Below are 19,816 nucleotides of genomic sequence, written 5' to 3' on the forward strand. Positions count from 1 at the left end.
TTATGCCTCTCCTCTTCCCTGTGAAGCAGTCAAGTTTTGGTTTCTTCCATCTTTCTCTCCTGCCCTCTACATAGAAAACATTTAAAATATTTTGTTCCAAGAGATGAAATGAAAACAAGGCTTTTACTTAAATGTGGGGCCCCTATCGAGGATGGCTGCTCTAGACTTTAAGACCTCTAAGCTTGTGTTTCAGAAGCTATTAATTATTCTATATCAACATCATGCACCAAAACCATCCACATGATTGGCACTCCATCTATAAATTTAAACATTACCATATAATGTTTGAAGTAGGAGGTAGAAGATGCACGACAGAAAGTTTTTATTCCTTATTTGGGTACCTTCCAATCTGTAACCTTCACCACATATGACAGCAGAAAAGCATCATGTCCCTCCACAGGAACAACATCACCTTTGCATTCTCTTCAAAATCCCAATTAGTACAAGTTTTCCTTTCCTCCTTTGTCATTAGAACATAAAACATGACAGCACAGTTCAGGACATTCAGCCATGATGTTGTGAACCCTATATAAATCTCTCCACCATCTACCTAACCCATTTCAACTTTACAACCCATGCCCCTCTATTTTTCTTACAACTTTTAAATTTTAAAATATTAGCATGGTAAGAGGCCCTTTCAGCCCACGATCCCGTGTCGCCCAATTACACCCAATTGACCTTCAACCATATCCTAGTACGTCTTTGAAGGGGTGGGAGGAAACCTGAGCACCCAGAGGAAACCCATGCAGAATGTCCAAACTCCTTACACACAGGTCAGGATTCGAACCCTGGTCATTACAGCATTGCACTAACTGCTATACTAGCAGTTATGTTACTATCTGTTAAAAATCCCTATTGTATCAGCCTCCACTATCACCCTAGCAATGATTCCATGCACCCGCATCTCTCTATGTAAAAATACTTACCTCCGCTCACCTTAAACAGATGTTCTCTGGTCTTGGCCGTTGCCATCCTGGATAAAGGTGCTGGCTGTCCAACCCTGCCTACGCCTCTCATAATCTTATGCAAATCTACTAAGTTGTCTCTTATTTTCTGAAGCTCTATAGAGAAAAGTCTTAGCTCGGGTAACCTTTCATATTGGTTCTTATCTCTGACACTTCCAAATTACCAACAAAATTTGTACATTTACCACATGCATTGTAATAGTTCTGGAAGAAGGTGACTCGTCACTCACCTTCTAAAGATAAGCAATGAATGCTGGCCTTGAAAGCAATAATTCAGAACCTAAGAATGAAAACAATTAATGTTAAGTTAAAATTACTGAGAGATCTATTCACAACATTAAAGTGCCTTGTATGGAAAAGTGGAAAATTCTTATGACAAGAAACATTTCAAACTCTTGAAATATTTTGACAGCTTTTCTCAACTCTTGGTTACGTGCAGAATCAGAAAGACTGCTACCAAGCAAGCGGAGTAACTATTTTCTACAGGGATAATATCAGACCGAATGTTCAAACTGGCCGTTATGCTCTTTGGTGCTTATTTTGATTACTTTATCAATAAATTTTATGACTGTTTTGTCAAGTTGATGCCTGCTGTCACACTATCTGATTATTTACAGCTGTCTCTTTTAACAGGAGCAGGCTGTGGATACATGATAGCCTTTCCTCTGCTAATACCTGCCTCCTTGTATTGTCCACCAATTATATCCTACAAACAAAAAAGGGAATGTTTTAGTAAGTAATAAGTGTTGCCTTGATGAAGGGCTCAAGTCCAAACTGCTGGCTATTCATCTTTATCTTTGCTATATAAAGGACAATATTTGACCTGCTGAGTTTCTCCAGCATCATGTTTTTACTTCAACCACAGTGTCTGCAGACTTTTCATGTTTTATTTGCATAAGTAAGTGGCCTGATGAAAGATAAAGAGGGTGTCAATAACAGCTAAGAACAGTTTTAATGGTGGGATTAGAAGCTTAAATATCAGGGTCAAAAATGACCTCCTGTGACAAAGTAGCAGATTTAGAATGTACAAACAACAAGGGAAAGAAGATGAATCAAGCAGGCCATTGTGACTGATACAAGTTTGATGGGATGGCTTGTGACTGCTGGTATACAAGCCGCAGCAGTCCTTTATCAGCTCCAGTTTTGATCACTAAACTTAATTAACTGATTCATGACAACTCTATAGAAAGCAAATGAGGTTAGCTTAGGCAGACAATTTGCTTGGCATAAGAAAATTAAATTTTAAATTTTATTTACAGTATAATAGAAGCCAATTCCAGCCATTTAATTGGACCGAAGGTTTTGTGTCATCTCAGTTCCTGACTGTGACATTAACATCAGTAAGTTCTCCACAATTAATATTGTGAATATTACTTTTTCCCCAGTGTCTTACCTGCAGCAGACATACAGACGATACAAGAGCAACAGTACAACAGAGGGAAAGGAGTTTCCATTTTTCCCACATTCTCTTTCCATTGCTAATGTTGACAAGTGCCAACCAGGAGTGTGATGAAATATTCTCACCTTTCATGGGTTAGTACAACTCTAAAAAAGAGCAGAGAAACAAGATATCCACTCAGATAAAACAGCTTATTTAATTAAATCTCTCAACAGTAACACTAAACATTTATTCCATCCACCACCAAAGCAGCATTGTGTATCATTTACAAATTTTTGGAAGTAGCTCATAAAGACTTCTTTGTCAGAATGTGGAAAATCCAAAAACACAGCAGTAATGAAAATGTAGCCTTTGAAGATATGCCAGTAGTGTTTGTTGGCTCTGTGTTCTTATCATGGCAATGAGGTGGGGAAAAAAAATGAGGTCTCAGCTGTACGTGGTCATACCTGCACAAATGACTCACTCACCACAATTCCACGTTTTCAAGTCAATCTAATTGCTCCTCATGTCCCTTTTAAGCATCCCCCCTCTGTCATTGTAAGGGATCAAATATTCTAGTCTCACATGTGGTAACATTGAAAACATAAAAGAATTGAGAAAGATGTCCTCTAGTCTACTGGCCAAATGACTTGGCAGCAGAGTGGTGCAGTTGGTCAAGCTGATGTCTCGGAGCTCCCACAACCTGAGTTCAATCCGGATTTTCTGGTACCATCTGTATGAAGTTTGCACATTCTTCCTGTGACAGCATGGGTTGCCACAGTAACATGGATGAGTTGAGTTGAAGGGCTTGTTTCCATGCAGTATAGGTTTAAAACGTAATAAAAACATGCATGATAGATAGATTAATTGAGCACTATGATTTGCTCCAGCATGTAAATGAATGGTAGAATCCCAGGAGTTATGAGAAATTAAAATGGGATTAGTTTAAATGGGTGCTTGATGGTTGGAACCGGCTCAGTGCACTGAAGGGCTTGTTTATATACTGTATGACTCTTTGTTTCTATGATGGAATAAACCCACCACCCAGAATAAGCACCCATGGATTTGTAAACCAATACTAATGTGGGACAGATGGTGAAGGCCTTATTTGTGGCCTTCCACATCCTCAAGTCCACCAGCAAAGTCCAAGGGGTAACTAAGCCTCAGGCAATGTAGTAAGAATACCCCACCCCTAAAATGGATCCTGACAGGTTTGAACAGAAGACAAACCCCAGTGCTGAGCTTCCCTTCTGTCAAGCTGTCATGGCAGTTTACATTTTTAAAATTGGTCTGACATTTAAAAGGTAATTAAAAAAGATAGGTAAATAGTTAAACAAAGAAAAAATGCTAGCTTTTAATAGCTAAGCTAAAAACACAAAAGCAACTTTAAATGAGTGAAATCATTTTAAATTAGGGCAAATAATCGTTAACAATAACTTATTTTCTCCATGTTTCCAACCTGGCAGCCATCAATCCATATAGAGATTGGTTGAGATTGTCTTCCTGTGCCAGATCTGACTAGTGCAAGGGAACTGAGAGGTGATTTCCCACCAAAGTTTTGAGAATTCCAGCAAGTCTGGGCTCCAATATTGGACTTTATGGGAAGTCCAACCATTGGGGCATAGTGACTAAATTGTCTTCTCTCCCAGCACACATATCTGCCAGTAAGTCCTGGCATTAGCGTATGCATGGGACTTTATTTGGTTTGAATGGTGTACTGTCGATGGCTCTGTTGAAACTATTGAACTAGCGAGATTCAGCCTGATGTATGTGGTAGTAGTCATAAATTTGTCCTGATCGAGTCATACAGCATGGAAACAACTTCCCCAGGTGAGAATGATGCTGCCCTCCATCTGATTAAAAGGGCTTGAGAAAATGTTGATTAATTTTCCACTGCCACAAATAAAATCTTTTCATGTCTATCAAGGATAATTATATTAAATAGCTTATATTCTGAAAAAAAGTGAGCTGCACCTGCCAAAGAGCATGTAATTGATAAACTCAAATTTAAATTTTCAGTATTTGGGCCATTCTATTGTTACTTGGTACATTGTATAAAAATGGACTTTCTCTCAAACAGAAGCACATGGACTCACAGTCTGAAAGCAATCTGGAATGAGTTAAGCAAGACAGGCATGCCATACAATTTCCTTTGAGGAAACAGGACTTGGGGCTATAATTAGTGTTTCATTACGCACAATTCCTCACTGTAATCCAAACATAAATTAACCCTGTCCACTACTGCAAACAGTCCTCGATGCTAAAATATGGAAATAAAAACATGGGATCAGCTTGTATTTTATCTTGGCTCTCTCTGCTCCTCTGGTAAATGTCACAGGTGCCAGTCACCCACCCTCTAGTACCTTACACATACAGTAGACCCATTTCTCCTGCATGAGCTCAATCAGAGAGCTATCCAATTGTGTGTGCATCACCATTGATTTTTTTCTCATCAGACATCCACGGAAAATCACTTACAGCAGTGGTATCTGGGAACCATCAAGGAACTATGGTGAAGATTTTTCCTCTCTCACCCAAAGGCAATTTGTAACACACGTATTAACAAAGGGCAGCTAAATAAGTCTGCGCATGCTGGGATTTTGAGGGTAGTGCACAAATGTGCTGGAGAAATGCTGCAGGTCGTGCAACATCCATAGAAAGTAGAGGGTAACCAACATTTTGGGGCTGGTCCTTCCTCATGGAATATACCTTAACAAAGGGCCAAGGCTTCAAATGTTGGTTGCCCTTTACTTTTGATAGATGCTGTTTGACCTGCTGGAGTTTCTCTAGCATGTTTAGATATTGTAGGTTAAGAGTGCAGATTGTTTTGTAAAGTTGATGCTCAAAACCAATTTTCTTTTACATCTTGGGAACAGAATAAATTGGAAGTAAAGATTTCTATGGTATATTTTTTTTAATTGATCCTGATGAATTGATGTGGACATGATTGTTTTGCATATAATGTGGCTTGAAATGAGATTTCACAGGGCATTGCAAGAATCCTTCATCTACCATACATTCTACTTTTGCAACGTAGTGGAATCTTTTCATTTTGCTTATTTTCCCCTCATAGCAGCAAGTCAAGTATGAAAATATCCAACCTTAGAACTGTTTAAAATTAAAATGACAAGATTCAAGATTCATTTTATTGTCATGTAATGGTACAGAACATGTAACACGAAATTGGCTTCTGCCTGCCGTAAGGTAGACACAGTCACCATTGCCCGTTGCCCATTACAGTAAGAGAAAGAGAAGTAAAAGAGAGACTCTTTAGAGTCATGAACAACCCGAGATCCAGATCTGAATCTTTGACACAATCAGGAAGCCTTCAGCGCCCAAGGCCCTTCTTGCCTTCAGCTCTTTTGAAACCCAGCTCCAACACCTAGCCAGTCTCCAGAAGCCCAGAGACCACAAGAGTCCCGACTGCATGTCTCCCACAACCTGTGACGGTTCCTTAGCCGCTGAGCCCCTCGCTGGTTGATTGCCATGGTCACCATCCTGCAGGGTTGTCTCCTCTGCTTCTCCTTCTCAATGGGAGGGTATTCTTCCTGTTTTAGGTGCCCTCCTCCAGTCCTCCCTTGAGGCCACTACCAAGCACAGGCACAGACCTCCGTGGTTGCAAGATTTTACTTACAAACACTGTTGGCTCCTTTAACAGGTCGTTTAAAGCCTGTACATTAGGACCAGGTGGTGGAACCCTTTGGAGCAATGCTGTGTCTCTACTCTCCCACACAAACAGCAGCGCTGGTGATACAGCAGGTTCAACAGCATTGCCATTCCCTCAATCTTCAGGAAATAATAATCACCTTAGCTGCCTAATACAAGGAAATCAGCTTGTAAAACTCAAATGATTTTTCTTTGGTCATACTGTTGGATAGAAGATAAATCTTCTTGAGCTGTAGGATGAGGGAGATGAAGGTGCCTGTGGTTAACTCTTTCAGGTTCTGAGGCAACGTCAGCCCTGAACAGAGAAAGTGCACGTCAGCCTTAGTATTGGTGTTCATCCTCCTCTGGCAGCTTTCACACTCAATTATCTGGTTTGTGAGTGTTTGAAGGAATCTGTGCTACTGACTGGAAAAAACGAGTAGGCAATGATATTATTTGGTTTCTAGCTCTTTTTGGCATCTTAGGATTGAAAGAAATATTCACAGATCATTTACTGAGTACAACACAATTCCATCAAGCATTCCAAGGCAAAAACAACATTTTAATTTAGATTTAAACATCTTGTACTTTCCCCAACTGTTTGCCTTAATCCTATCCTCCATAGACAAGCCATAATTTGATATTTCCATTTCCCCTTGCCAGCCATCCTTAATTTCTGTTTGGGTGAAACTGGGGACTTGGCAACAATTTATTTTCAAATTGAAAGTTGGATGAAATGGTTCTTTAAAAGAAATTCACGGGAATATTTTACTTGAACAAAAAAGATTTGTGTGCCATTTCATATTTGTTGGGTTTATCTTCAGCCCCAGTGATGGAAATGTGATATATTCAAATGGAGGTATAAATTTTATCTGAAGGAGCTTTTTATAAATTTCCTTTGTTCCCTCCTTGTTAGCGATTTCTTTCATTTTCACGTTTGTTCATTTAAACTCTCTTGCCTTCAACCCTCTCCAGATTTCCCCTTTAGTTCCTCCTCGCTTCACATACTGCTCAGAATCTTTGCTTCTTTTTCTTGTAAAAGGTCATTAACCTGATATATTAACTGTTTGTTTTTATACAAATGCTGCATAATTTACTTAGTACTTTCAGTTTTAAATTTCCTCCATTTCTAGTTGGAAGAGAGTAGGAATAATGGGAAGGTCTGCAGGGAGTGGCACTGAGGCCACATATTTTCAAGGCAACTTGATGAGATGAAAGGCCACATATCCACATTTACTGATAACACAAAATAATAATTTTAATCAATTCAATAGCTAAAATGAATTATAAGGTGGGGAAGTGTGATAAAGTATATTACCAAAAGGATTGAATTGAATACATTCTAAACAACGAGAAAAACATTGAGACTCGAAAGTCAATGTACATAAATTATTGAAATGTCAAGGACGGGCAAAGAAAATTATCCAACATAAATAGAAGGCTGACCTTTATATCTAAAGAGTGTATATAAGCCTCAAATATACAACACCCTTTATGGACCATTGCATGTATTTCTGGACCCCACCATGCAGAGATAATTTACCAGAATGATATTTAGGCTCCAAGATTATATTAATGGAAGATTATAGAAACTAAAGTTGTATTCACAGGAATTTTAAAGTTTATAGTGTGAAATGATTCAAGATTTTAAGTGGAACTGAAAGGGTAGATAGAGAAGCACTATTTCTGGTGGTTGAGGAACCCAGAATGAAGGGACTTGGTTTAAAATTAGGAATCACTGCTATAATAAAAGGACAATATAAATTCAAAAGTCTCTTCTATATTTGGCAACTGATGTGAGAATAATTGATCATTTTCCATCTGCTATTAAGACATTTCTATTCACCATTGGTATTAAGATATACAAGGAAATGGAATGTGTATGGAATTAGGTCACAAGTCAACCACAATCTAGTTGAATAATACTTATGTTTCAAGGATAAACACCCCAATATTTCTCCTAATCCATCAACTCGGTTAGTAATGTCTCTTTGGATAAACTTGGCACAGATATAAATAGAGAATCTAGAAAAAGTTGGGACATATGCACATCTTTTCATCTAAGATGCTCTCTTAATCTTCCATCCTATAATTTATATTTTGCTCTGGTGTCATCAACATTGGTGACTGGAAAATATATCCTGCAGGTGCCATGTGTCAAGGTCCTGTAATTAACTTAACTTTTTTTTATTGAAAGAAATCGACAACCCCATCTGTTTGGGGTTACAATGCATGTATTTTGACATTTATTCCGTCTGTATTTTATAGATTCTATGCCATATTTCCCCATCTCCAAACAAGACTTCCTCAACCATTAGGTACTGTTCAGTCAAAATAGTAGCATGACCTGGCTTTCAAACGTTCTCTAAGGAGTTACAATTTAGTGTGGTATGGTGATTAGGAACGCAGTCACACTATTGACAGTGCCTGTAATGTATGTCATACTGAAGCAATAAAACTGTCTGGGACACTGCCTTTACCCTTGAGAGCACTGAATTCAAACTCAACCCCTTGCGAGTGGGGGAGGGCAAGGATTGAGCATGGAAAAAACCTAAATATTTCCCTGTTATTTTTAAACCAATCACTTATGAAGGAATTAAGTTAGATCTGCCAGCCAGGGGAGTTTGGAAGCAAGAGGTCCAGAAATAAGTGCTCATTTCGCCAGGAGGCAGCAAATACTAGTTAATGAATTAGTTTGTCAGTTAAAAAAATACTGATCTAAAACTGATAAAATGGAATAATTACAGTGAACATGTAAAATGTCAACAATTGTTTATATGCAGTGTCTATATATTTGTGCAGCAGGCATTTGCTGTTCGTAAACTGGCATCTTTTTCTCAGGAACAAAGATGATCCATTTCCATTGAGCTATGGAAGGTTCCAATACATGTTTCTTTTAACGTCATATATGCTCTTGACAGAGCATAGGCTGTAACATCACAAACCAATAAAAACTGGATCCTCTTTCCTCATTGCTGGTTTCTGGTCCCACATTGAGTCCTTTCCCTCGTTGACTGCATACTTCACTTTATTTCTGATCGTACTGGAAGAGCCCAACCTGAGACTATTCCCTCAGCCTTGAGTTCAACCATGCTATCTCCCACAAGTGCAGAATGATAATCATGTGGCAAAGCAAACAGGGCATGGGACCAACTGCTCTTAATCAATGAGAGCCAGAATTTCGAAAGATGATTTAGAATCAAAGGGAAATCAGAAGGGAACAAAAAATTACAAATAGAAAATTATGTATAGATGCAACAGATCCCAGCAGCTTCTGCACAGAGAGAATTAACATTAATATATTAGGTCAATAACTTTTTTTTTAGGAAGAAGGATTTAATTAAGAAAGAGAAAAGAGAAGCAAAAAGAAAATAAAAATGAAATAAATTTTGAAGTGAAATACTACAGGGTACAATGAGACACTACAATTTCCTTTCTAGTCTGGGGAGGTTGAGTTACACTACAGTAATATATACTGTATTAGTCCTTGTCATTTTAAGGTCTGATGCTAACCTGCATTAAGTCTCTGACCTTCTGCAGTGAGTTTAGTTTCTAATTAAAACACAAATTCAGCAATTTCTTGAAACTCAAAGTGAGGTTGAGAGCAAACTATCATTTTTGTGAGGTTGACAGTTCAGTATGAAACTTGTCCAGTAACTTATGGTGATTTGCAATTACATCTCCCCAGCCACAAAATGTTGGACTATTCACACATCAATAATGACAAGCAATAGTGAACCCTGCTGTTACTTTACAAATGGATTTGGCCCAATTTTGAGGTAGAGTTTTGGAATTGCACGTGCAATTCAAAATAACTTGGCAGATTATTTTACACATTCCACATTTCACGCTGATAATGAGATGCAGAATTAATTTTTGCTGAGGACTTCTCAGACCACCAGGGTTGGAGAATCTTTGCCCACTGTTTTCATGTTTAACAAGCATGCAAACAGTTGACCAAGCTCCAAAGTGAGACATTAGCTTGTTTTGTTGCCAATCATATCATTGTTTAATATTGTTTAGATAACTCTCTAAAATAGTTTACTAACCACTTTTTAAGGAGGCCGAGAGTTCTATTTTCTAAAGTCATTTTAGACATTTTTCAAGGTATGTTCATTGTTCTACTTGCCAAAGCAAATAGACATTTATAAGTACAAAATTTAAACTAATGCCAGTGATTCTGCAGGTTACACTCACATATGACTTGCAGCAATGCTGAGACATTAATCCAATGACAAAGGATATGGAGAGCAGCCAATTAATATTAGCAAAGAGCACACTCTGCAGTCCAACCTTTGAACATCCAATTATAAACCAGCATAGTTTATAGTAGAAGAATTTCACCTGATTAAAAGGTATTGATCCTTAAGCAGAAAAATAGCAGAAAGAATCAAGATCAAATTGCGCTATTACATAGATAAATATCCACAGAGGAGCAACTTCAAACTAGCTGCCAAAAAAATATTTTATTCACATGTTTTCGACCAAATACATCCTTAAAGCAATATAAATAGTGGATTGATCGTAAACAACCAAGCAGCTTGATGAGTTCTTATTTGCAAGAAAATGATTTGTCTGAACCGGTTCTTGCACAAGTAAAATGCAATGGCACAGGTGACAAGGAAATTCTAACAGGAAGGCTCTGTTACAGCAGGTAAATTCTAAAAGAAAAGTTTAATTGGACGTCGACTATTGTGCCTGCCCTCTCTCTGAGCAAGACACCCTATTATTATGTGAAATAAAAGAGCTTTCTGTATCCTTGCTGCACAAGGATAGATTTTCACTGGAAAAAGTAAATACTTGGTGACTGTAAAGAATAGCTGGAGAACAGAGAAAAAAAAAACAATTACAGCAAAGTACAGGCCCTTCAGCCCATAGTCTTGTTCCAACCGACAGAAACCTATTAAAAAAAACTAAATCTTTCCTACCTCATAGCCCTCTATTTTTCTTTCATCTATGTGCCTGTGGTATAAGAGTCTTCTAAATGTTCCTATTGTACCAGCCTCCATCATTAGCCCAGTAATGCATTCCAGGCACTCTCTACTCTCTGTGTAAAAATACTTACCCTGACATCTCCCTGAAACTTTATTTTCCTCACTTTGTACAGCTATCCTTTGTTGGTTGCTACTTATGCCTCAGGAAAAAGGCACTGGCTGTCCACCTTCTCTACGCCTCTCTAATCTTGTAGACCTCTATTAAATCACCTCTCATCCTTCTACGCTTCAAAGCGAATAGCCCAAACTCAGCTAAAATTGCCTCATAATACATGTTCTCCAATCCAGGCAACATCCTAGTAAATTTCTCTGCACGTTGTTCCTGTAATAAAGTGACCAGAACTGAACACAATATTCCAAATGTGGTCTCACCAGAGATACATTGAGTCTTGAACTCAATCCCCTGACTAATGAAGGATATTGTATCATAAGCCTTCTTAATTACCCTATCAACCTGCAAGGTAACGATCTATGGATTTGGATCCCAAAGTTCCTCTGTTCTTCCACACTATTAAGAATTCTGCCATTGACCATGTCTTTCCAAAATGCATCACATCATACTTATCCGGATTTTTCCACTCAAGTCCGCATCCTATTATAACCCATAATCACCTTCCACACACCCGAAACACCTCTAACCTTTGTGTCATCTGAAAACTGCAAACAAACAAACAAACATGTTGTCAGTTCTTTATGACGCTTGCAAAAGTGGGCAAGGCAATACTGACAGCTTCTGAACGTTCTAACTTCCTGCACTTCTCCGTCAACTCCAATAAATTAACTATCTGTCCTTGACTTGCCAAAATGAGTCTTAAGAATCTGGAAGCCTTTCCAGCTACTGGCATGCTTAAGAATCTGGAAGCCTTTCCAGCTACTGGCATGCTTCAGGATCCTGCCAGCAATGGCTTTGAAAATAAATAATGCTGCCCTTGAACTTGCTCCTGCCTTTTTTTTGAAGAAGGTACCAGAGTTTCTGTGCCTCACAGTGTCACAATGTTCCAGCAGTAGAGAGTATTGCAACTCTAAATCAGTCCGGCATTGGAAATTAGGGTCATGGAAACAAAATGCCATGGTGGATTTCCATTCCCTTTCCACAGTTAAAAGACTTAAAGGTATTGAATGCAAGCTTCTCTGACTTAAACAAGAAATGGTGAACAAAGGAGATATAGAATCAACATGAGGCCAAATGTAAATTTTCGGAAACAAATCAGAAAATGACATCCCAAGGCTATTGTTTCGATTTGATTCCCATGCTTGTCATTCATTTCATGATTCAGCAGCAAATAAATTGCTTTAAATCCAGAATGTGTATTTTATTTTCATCCATGTTTATCTTAATATCCTTGTCCAAAGTTTTAATATCCATTCACTCGAACCGAAAAGGTGGGGTGGGGGAGGTAGGCGAGATGGTGGCGGAGAAGGATATAAAGTGGACAATAAAATTAATGATGGCGATCCTGCATTTGAACTTTGGAACACTGAGTTCTGTTAATGGATTCATTAACTGGAAGGCTGTAAAATGTACACTGTTAGGTCAAGTATTTATTGCAAGGCTTCAGGCTTGTGACCTGTGATTTCTATAAGTTAATGAAATCCCAGTGACCTTTCAATGCTATTTTTGTCATATTATAATATCTGTAATGTCTCTAAGAAATATCAAGATGGTGAGGTCAAAATGTAAGTATAAACTATTAAATGGAAAACATTCCCCATCAGTTTCCTTTATGCCAGTAATAAGCTTTTCTCTCTGTCATTTTGTGGCTTATTCCTTCCCTTCTCAACTTGGTCTCCTAAATGCATCAGTTGTTCTGCTGTTCACATGTTCAAAATCAAGCAACTAAGGGTTGGAAAAGTCTAAGTTGGAAATAGTGGTTGATTTTGGCCACCTCTTTTCTGTAAAATATCTGGGTAGAATTGCTGCCAACAAATCTTCTCTTCTGCTCATGAAAGGGCATGTCCCAGGAGAAATTTCTCAGGATGAAAAGAAAAGAAAATCACATGAGTTTACTTTTGTTTCTTCTTGAAATAAACATCAGATTTATTTTTTTAAGATCATCTTTTTTTTCCCTAAGGAGATATATCTTACCCATCCAAGTCCAGTAACATATGAAAACAGAACTGGACTTTTATTTCCCTCCATCTACCATACCTCTCTGGAAATGGACATGAGTCCCCATTCACAGTGAACCCAATGAAATGCACTTTCGAGAGGACCCTTAAGTACACTGGCCATTTTTTGCCAAAAAATTGATCTAAAAACTTTTCTCTACCTAAATGTATGCTATAAACATTTAAAAATTAAGGCATTTTTTTTTGGCAGTGACATATTGAAAAAGTAACCTGATAGCCAAATTGACCTTTGATCTGGAGTTAGAATAAATTTAGAATTGACTGTCTACTTTTAACCTGAAACATTAATTTGGCTTCTCTTTTCACAGATGCTGCCTGACTTGATGACAATTTCCAGATTCTTCTGTTTTTACTTCAGATTTGGAGGATCTGAGTTACTGGCTAAATCCCTTTATATGTTTATACATTTATAAGATGCATGCACATAAGAGGAGATATTTACAAGTCTTTGAAACAATGTAGTAAGGCATGTTGTTTTAAGGTATTTTTCACAACACCAAGATAACCCAAAGTGGGTTTTTTTTTTAAAACAGCTAATGATATACAGACACCATTAAGCCTGGCTTCACTGTCTGTAACTAGTTTAATAAGTGGAAAAGAATGCAAATCCATTTCCATTACCTCATTTTTAATGCATGTCTGATTTAGAATAGGATACAGTACAAAACTATTTTCCAAGGTCCTTCTAACTGCGCTAGAATTGTGACCAAATATACAATTTTCTGTACTGTTGATTGAAGGATAACTATTGGCAAGGATGTTTGGGAAAATGTTCTTACTAATTGGGCCATTAGATTTTATAGACCAACCTGAAGTGCAACTGTTTAACGTCCCCATCCAAACCCTTAAACTTCTGCCAATGTAGCAGTCCTTCAGTCTGTTCAAATTTCTAATGAGTTTTGAGCGCAGAACTCCCCTAATCATGTATACAATCTACAACAGGCCATTTAGCTCATTTACATTACACATGAACATCTTCTGCTAATACCAACAACATAACCTTCTTTAGCTTATTTATTTAACCATAAATTTATCTCTGCTGCTCATTGTAGGTACTCTATATGGTTGCAAGATCCATTTCTAATTGGTGTCTGCACAATAAATATACTCCTTAATTTATTAATGTACTATTGTTCCTGAGGTAAGATACTTTAATGTTCCCCACAATGTTCTACAGAAAGTGATGCTTGGGGGACAGTGTAACATGATGTTCATCTGATATAAATTTACAAAGTGGTGCAAAATTGCCCTGAGATGGTTTCCATCCCATTTCGCTCCATAGTGAATATAATTTCAAAGAAATAAACAATTAAACAACACTACATAATTTATTTCAAGTTCAGATGCCATAAATCAATGGAAATAATAAACAACTTGAAAGTAAAACTAGAATGGGACAAGAGGAGGTTTGTAAAGTTGAGAATACTTCACTAAATTGTTAAATTCTCCATAGCCTATCACAGAAAAAGAGGAACAGAAGAACATGAGACAATCAGGCTCCAGGTTCTGAACCAAAGATCATTTTGTCAGAGGTTGAGCATGATATTAAACTGGTGCCAAGAAACAAGCCCGTTGAGTCAATAATTTACTGGCAATGACAATAAAAATAGTAGGATCAAGAAAAGAATGGCATTTAATATTACAGACTGGGAAGAACTAAAGACTCCCCTGGACTGGCAGGAAGCCATTGTAATCCTAGTTTCGAAAAACAAAGGAAGGAGAAGAGACACTATGAACCTTTGGGACATTTCACTGTTGATCAGAGTGAAAAAAATGTCTGCCAGGGTACTGGGAAGGAAAGATCCAGACCACAATAGAACACTAATAATCAGAAGTGTAGATGGGGTTCTAAGGGGAAAAAAAATTGTACAAATGCCATCGTAACCATCAGGAAGTTCGCTTTAAACCATCTGGAGCACAATAAAAGGCAATGCAAGCTTTTATTGATCAAGGAAAGGCTTTCAAATTAGACAACAAGAACACATCATGGTGAGTGTAGAAACACCATGAATAAATGAATCATGTACATCAAACACCGTGCAAATTTATGAGAATAAAATATCACCATTCATTAGGACCATCTCTTAGGAGCAACGAGAATCATCTTCCAGCTTTATTCATCATTAGTATTATTTTGGAAATGTCAGCAATAAATAAATCTCCACAACAGTTTCACGAGTACCTTATGGAAGAATACATGACAACAAACAAGTTCCTATGTCACATAATAAACACCAAGTAGAGAGAGCAGGTCAACTTCAACTAATTATCTCAAGAGTGAAGACAGAATACAAGGACCAGAACATCTGAATAAGTGTTGTGCAAATAAAATTAACTGGTGTGAAGAGGAAAAAAAAACCAAACACTACACTCAAATATCACCAACTCATTGTTGAAACAGCCAGGAGAGTTCAAATATCTTCTCCAGCAGCAGAAGAATGAACAGAGAAATGGAAGCAAAATTGCAAGCCAAAATATCAACTAAATGCCATCAAATTTGTAACAACAATCAAAACACATCAGCACCAAGAAAACAACCAGCATTCTTTCTACCAAGGTGCTACTGGCAATGCCAAACAGTCACCTGAATATTAAAGCACAAAAGGAAACCTACAGCATATGAATTGCCCAAAGAGACCAAATAAGAAATCATTTCATCAGACAAGCATGTGGGAGCCAATCTAACATCAAAATACCACATAAATCAATCAATAAACAATATTTAGATAAATAAATAAATAGAAATTTAAATTGATATAGGCACCAGAGGAATTGAGAGGGAGTATATCCTCTCATGGTGGAAGAAATAGATAGCTAGCAAAATAAATTTTCCTTGAAAACCAAGCAATGAGTGGAGGTCTTACCCTGTGTCATAAAACATGAAAAGCCAAGGAAAGAAATCCATATATTCAAAGTTCAAAAAATTCAGATTTACTGTCAGAGGGCATGCATGACATCACATACAGCCCTGAGATTTTTTTCCTGTGAGGAAAACCAGAGTTGTACAATCCAGTGATCATTGGGGATCAGAGGTGGAGAGGGTGAGTGAATTTAAATTCCTTGGAGTCAGTATCTCAGAAGACTTTTCCTGGATCCAAAACATGAATGTCATTATGAAGAAAGCACATCAGTGCTTTAGTTTCTCAGTAGATTGCAGAGCTTTGGTATGACATCGAAAATCTTGGTCAATTTCTACAGATGTGACATGGAAGGTGTGCTGCTTGACTGCTTCACTGGACGGAGTCCAGTAGTTCAGTCAAAATTCACCCCGCCATTGAGAAAGTTGCTGTCAGAGAGCAGCAGCAATCATCAAAGATCCACACCACCCAGCACATGCCCTGTTCTCGCTGTTGCCATCAAGAAAGAAGTATAGGTGCTACAAGACTCGCACCACCAGGTTCAGGAACAGTTGCTACTCCTCCACCATCAGACTCCTCAACAACAAACTCAGAGGCCCATTTAAGGATTCTTACTTTCTACATTATTTATTATCGAATATTTATTTTCTGTATTGTACAGTTTGTTTGCACTTCCTTCTTGTTTTCATTTCTCTCTTTTGTAAATGTATCTTTTCTTGAGTAGGTTTTTTTTGCACTACTGATAAGTAAAAATTCTGACTGGATCACAGGAAAAAGAATCTCAGGGTTATATGTGATGTCATATATGTACTCTGACAATAACTCTGGACTTTTAACTTTGAATTGGCTCATTGCTCACCTGTGCAATGTGCTACCATGTCCTAGCTCTTAAAGTACAGTCACGGCTAAAAATATTGTTTGAAGTAGTGGGGCATCAATTGTGACCTAATGTAAAGAATTATAAAAAATAACCTGTTCCTTCAACATTCAACTGGATGGTCTGGCAGCAGAGGTGGATAGTTTGGGAGCGGATCGAAGCCCATGGAAATCCCCATAAAAGTAGAAATGTTCACCTGAGAAATCTGATGCAACACAGTCTTTTATTGTGGACTTCCAGAAGCTAAGCAGATCAATTTTGTTCCTTTATTGAGCACCCAAATGGCTCCACTTCCTTCCATAAATGTTGGTTTCTAGATTACAGTGCCTGGTGTTTCGCAGGCTCATGTTCATGCTCCAATTTCCTGAAATGACAACAAAGGAGCATTCAACATATGTTCAACAACAATGGACATTAACATTTCATTTTGAGCAAAAAAATGATTCAATATCACATGAACAATATACATTCTACTATGAAATTCATTTTACATGAACACTTTTATACTTTAATTGTTGTGTTACGAGCCCAGAGGTACCCAAAATATAGCAGCAATAGATATTCAACAAGACAAATGGTTACTTAAACAAAAGTTGCTTTTAATTATCTTTAAACATGAAAATAGAATCACACTTTAACTTCATTGACTTACTTAGCCCCCTTCTAATTCTGAGCGCTTATGTGTGTAATGTGTGTGTAAGTTCAGAAAAGTTCTTTGATTCAGAGTCCAATCTCACCATGCATAGAATTTAACATTTATGATGTTCACCAGGTTTTGGTGCTTGAAAGGTAAATGGTTACCGGTCAGGAAGGGTCTTGTCGGTTTTCAGAGAGAGATTTATCATTTGCTGGCCACCCAGAACTGATTCCTTGTAACAAACCTCTTCAGTGTCTTGCCGAAGAAACTTGCCTCATCAGGGTTCTCCAGATGATAACCTCTTTCTTTCAGGTCACCAAATAATTCCTTTTTGTTTCTCTTATTTCAAGTGAAACATTAGGCAGTCAGTCCTCTCCTCTTGCATGAACCACAAGTGCTTTGACCAGGCTGAACTAAGGTCACAACCCATCTTCCAAATGGGGTTTTCCACAAGCTTGCCAGCTTGTTCTGTTCCAGTCCCAATTGCTGTTGCTGACTGTAAAACTGCAGAACTAAATTCCCTCTCACACACACACACACACACACACACAGAAAGCCTGTTTGACTCTCTCTGCTTGAAAAACCACATGACCTTCTTAGAACAGCAAGTTCAACTCCAGACAGCCTGCGGCTCCGACGAGTTCTTTCATCTGTTGCCTTTTTGTAAACAACAATCCATTATAGAAGTCTCTTTGGCACTCTCCAAAGATTTTGCAAAGGCTCTTGGCACTGGACTGTCTAGCATGAGCAGAGCTCCAGTATTTTAAATAAGATCCATTTTAAGGTGTTTGTATGCGACCTACACTAAAAACCCTGCCCAATTGATCTCTCAAAAACACATCCACAATCTGTCACAGTTGTACTTAAAAGCACGCACAATATCATTGAACTTATCTCAAGTTTGCAATAGGCACAAAGCTAACTTCTGAATAGAAGATTGCTATGTTTAAAATGAATGAGGCCACGTGTTCGATACAGGAAGCATCCTCTTCCTAAAGAAACAGGATGGGCTAACGTTTCCACCATTTCTAATGAAAATAGAACAATGGTGAGGTCCTGGTGTGAAGAGGGAGATGAGAGGATGCAGAAAGCAACTGGATGGTGTTCATAGAAAAAAAAAGAGGATGAATTGTGAAGCTATTCTCCAGTAATACCAAACACAGCTACACCTTTCTACCTCTCAGTTTCATTCACTATACCCAGTACCCATGCCACATTAAGGCTTTCAGGTATGAGTTGTGCCAAAACATTTTAGTGATTGGCCTTTAGTGAATTGGAATCTGCTTATTATAAGGAAGAGTTCATATCTTTCTTTGAAGATATGAAGCATGAGGAAGTGCAGAGTTTGAAGAGTTGATAGAGTGATTATAGGAAAGTGAAGGGAACAAGTAATGAGAGGTGGTAGTGGAATTAAGGTCAGATTAAAGAACAGGGAAGCCTCATATACTGCCAGTCATGTCCCAGCTGTTCTCTGCCAACAGATTCCTCATGGAGTCCAGCAGCAGAGCTGACGCTTACTGAAATTAGCGGCAGTTACATTGGGGAATCTGCTCTCTGAACATGTTCCAATTTAAACCTGACCCAGGATCCATGAGACTATTTAATTGAATGGAAATCATATGGGCTGCAGGAAAAAAACAACATGCATTTAATTACGTGTTTGGCTTATATTTTTAATTGTTCAAATGGGTTTTTAATGTTATCGTTGATATTTAAAAAAACATTTTCTGTAATTTTTATTTTTTAATGGCTTAATTTTTAATGATGTATTAAATGCTTCCATATGTAAAAAATGTTCAGAGATGTTGAAGAACTATGGTTGTTCAAAGAAGTGGTCTAACTGCAGAGTGGGGATTGGCTGTCAATCAAAGATTTCATGGGCAAAGCTTAAACGAGTGTAATGTGAAGGGAAAGAAGAGATTAATTGATGAGCATGAGTGAAGAACAATTGCCAATTACAAGGGCTTCAGAATGAGCAGAGGTGGTGCAGAATGAGGCCATGCAGAGATCTGAAGTCAAGACCAAGGATGTTGAAATTAATTCAATACAGAATAAGGTGCTTGAAATATGCCATTTTAAATTTTATAACTTGAACATATATATTTAGGGGGGGGGGGGACATCACATCAAGATTTTCTGAAAGAGTTAGCCAACATTTACATACATGCCATTCTTCTGCTTAAAATGTAAACATTTCTTTTAGCAAAAATCTCTATGCTCTTTCTGTTTTGTGCCTCATCTATTTCATACACTGGATAGCCAACACTCTTATTCAACCATTAGAAGAAGGAAGATTGTAAGGGGATTTAATCTCAGAAAATGTATGAGTGAC

General features: G+C 37.8%; 1 long non-coding RNA gene across 1 annotated transcript in view; it reads right to left on the minus strand.

The window, feature by feature from the left end:
• The window catches only part of LOC138741677 (uncharacterized), a 222,028-nt gene that overhangs the window by 52,163 nt on the left and 150,049 nt on the right, over nucleotides 1-19,816 (minus strand). The window contains exons 6-8 of the long non-coding RNA XR_011343658.1: nucleotides 17,044-17,211; nucleotides 2,490-2,510; nucleotides 1,196-1,245 (exon numbers count right to left, since the gene is read on the minus strand). This is a non-coding gene — a long non-coding RNA (uncharacterized lncRNA). The remainder of the gene's footprint in view (nucleotides 1-1,195; nucleotides 1,246-2,489; nucleotides 2,511-17,043; nucleotides 17,212-19,816) is intronic.

Source organism: Narcine bancroftii, chromosome 8 (genome assembly GCF_036971445.1).
Source record: "Narcine bancroftii isolate sNarBan1 chromosome 8, sNarBan1.hap1, whole genome shotgun sequence".
NCBI classification, from domain to species: Eukaryota; Metazoa; Chordata; class Chondrichthyes; order Torpediniformes; family Narcinidae; genus Narcine; species Narcine bancroftii.